At 39.8% G+C, this 2,981-nt stretch overlaps 1 non-coding gene across 1 annotated transcript; it reads left to right on the top strand.

Annotated features, from left to right (window-relative positions):
• Positions 1 to 335: 335 nt before the first annotated feature.
• Positions 336 to 440, top strand: LOC126025270 (U6 spliceosomal RNA). Its single transcript, XR_007501301.1, has one exon. It is a non-coding gene; the product is annotated as a U6 spliceosomal RNA (small nuclear RNA).
• Positions 441 to 2,981: the final 2,541 nt, after the last annotated feature.

Here is a 2,981-nt window from a genome sequence, read left to right as displayed (position 1 = left end):
TTCTCTTTATGGCTAAAGTCTTGTTTATATGCAGATATATTTAAAAACTTTTTATTAATTTTTAAACTATAAATTATGAATAGTTAAGAAAAATTAAAATATAAATTTATTATGGAGGTTTTATGGGGGACAGGAAAGAGATAGTAGATAAGAAAATCCTCTAGTAGAACGACTGTCTCAAATACAGGCAGGGGTGAGAGAGGAGAGTGGGTGGCATTGGTGGTGAGAATGTTGCACTGGTGAAGGGGCGTGTTATATTTATAACTGAACCCCAACTACAATCATGCTTGTAATCATGGTGTTTAAATATAAATTTTATTTTAAAAAAAGTCCTCATGCTCGCTTAGGCAGCACATCTACTAAAATTTAGAACGATACAGAGATTAGCGTGGCCCCTGTGCAAGGATGACATGCACATTCGTGAAGTGTTCCATATTTTTAAGAAAAAAAGTTCTTTTCACTGTACTTTCTGAATGTATTTACACTATTTTAAAGACCATGTATAATTTGATATTAATATTAGAACTTTACAAGAGGGGTCGGATGGATAGCACAGCGGTAGGTCGTTTGCCTTGAACACGGCCAACCTGGGACAGACCCAGGTTCTATCTCCGGCATTCCATATGGTCCCCTGAGCCTGCCAGGAGCGATTTCTGAGCACAGAGCCAGGAGTAACCCCTGATAGCTGCTGGGTGTAACCCAAAAACCACAAACAAACAAACAAAAAAATTTTAGAAGAAATTGCATGATTACAAAATATATACATTTATATCTCTTCAACTTCTACATGACATACCTTTTATCTTTGTGGTGTGCCTTAAGGGAAATTTTTTCTTAAAAGACACTGGTGAATTTTTTTCCTGAATAGAAACCATTAATATTAGTAATGAATACCTTTTTTTTAACTGACTATAAACAAAAGTCTTCAGGAGTAGAAAGAACACTCAGCTACAATTGGACTCTGAGGACTGAGATCTTCAACAATGGTTAGTCCACTGGGCTTCATAAGGCTCTCCACAATGATATGCCAATTGCTGGTCCTGACACTACATGATCAGCACAGGACCAACCTTACTCTGACTTAACCTGCAAGTAAACAAAGCTCCCAAGTCACCATGGTCTAGGTGAGGTCCCTGGTCTGATATTAGAGATCAGTGGACTTTACACTCAAGGCAGATCAGGGTCAACCAATAATTGGAACATGGGGACCTCATTCAGTCAAATACCCATAGGCCACTTCAAATTTTCCCCCAACATTTTGTTCTCCCAAAACATTCTCTAGGGACCAGAGCAGTGGCACAGAGCAGTAAGGCACCTGCCTTGCCATCTCTAGCCTAAGACAGACCACAATTTGATCCCCCAGTGTCCTATATGGTCCCCCAAGCCAGGAGCAATTTCTGAGAGCATAGCCAGGAGTAATCTCTGAGTGTCACCAGGTATGTATCCCCCCAAAAAAAAAACTATTCTACATGTCAAAAATAACCCAGGACCAGAGCATACTGAGTACAGTGAGTAAAACACTTGCCTTACACAAGGCCCTTACACATATAGTACCATGAGCATCACCACCAGGAGTGATCCCTAAGCATAGTCAGGAATAAGCTCTGAGTACAATCAGATGTAGCCCCCAAACAAAAAGAAACAAGGAAAGGAAGGAAAGAAGGAAGGAAGGAAGGAAGGAAGGAAGGAAGGAAGGAAGGAAGGAAGGAAGGAAGGAAGGAAGGAAGGAAGGAAGGAAGGAAGGAAGGAAGGAAGGAAGGAAGGAAGGAAGGAAGGAAGGAAGGAAGGAAGGAAGGAAGGAAGGAAGGAAGGAAGGAAGGAAGGAAGGAAGAATAATCCAGATTTCTCCTGGAATACAAAATCTAAAGGCAATCTTTTCTATTTCTATCAACAAGAAAAAAGGCAGATAATCTCCAACGTTGTGATCTTCTTAAATGCCTCAGATATTTAAGGTCATGGGGGAACCAGCTATCTGAATTCAGCTATCATCAAGAGATACAAAATAGTGTGGGGAGGAGAAAATTCAAAACAAGAGAGTTGGAAGATTTTAACTGAAAATTTTTCATGACTATGAATAAGTTTGAGAATTGAAACGTGTGGGGTTACAAACATCAAGGCATACAGCCTTTTGGGGGGCTCTTTCCACATACTTCACTGGATACTCACAGAGAAACAGGAGGTCCAGTATGCCAAAAAGAGCCCCTCCTAATGTAGGCTTTAAGTTGGTAGGCGGGCAGCAAGCCCTATTGTCCTGTTGCAATAGTAAAGCTGAGGGAGTTTGGAGAGAAGACAAAAAGAACTGAGAGGTTGGCAAGGGGACAAAATAAAATCTCATCTCTGAATGAAAGGCAAAACACACTTCTAGCTTTCCTCCCTGATTGATTCTCAACTACTAAGAACTCCTAGAGACTGGACACTCAGAAAAACCTCACTTTCAGACTCCTGGTCACACCATTTAATTTAATGTGAAACAAAACCAGAAAAAAACAAAAATAGCCTTGTCACCACTAGGTAGCAAGTTACAAGTTCATAGCTTGTCATTCCCAAAATCAAGAAAGCTAGAAGGCAAAACACGAAAATAGATCACTAAGGAAGAGTAATAAGATGGTAAAAAAGAATAAGAAGGGCCAGAGATATAATGTGGATAAAATGTTTGCGATGATGTGGCTAACATTGGATCTATCCCCAGTATTACCATGATCCTCCACGCCAAAAACCTGTGATCCCTGAGCACTGAGTCAGAAGTAAGCCCTGAGCACATCTGGGTTTGTCTCAAACTCTCACCTCCATCCCCCCAAAAGGACTAAAAGTTAACTAATCCAATTTTCAGTTCCAAATTGCTACTAACTTTCCATAAAAGTTTTAAGAATGTCCATGATTATCTGAAAAGATTACTAAAATGCTCCTCACTTTTTCCAAGTACATTATCTATATGATGATGAATTTCCACCACCTTTTTCAATCATAATATCACTTAGCAA

Source organism: Suncus etruscus, chromosome 12, assembly GCF_024139225.1.
Source record: "Suncus etruscus isolate mSunEtr1 chromosome 12, mSunEtr1.pri.cur, whole genome shotgun sequence".
Lineage (NCBI taxonomy): Eukaryota > Metazoa > Chordata > Mammalia > Eulipotyphla > Soricidae > Suncus > Suncus etruscus.
This window is presented reverse-complemented; position numbering and strand designations above follow the sequence as displayed.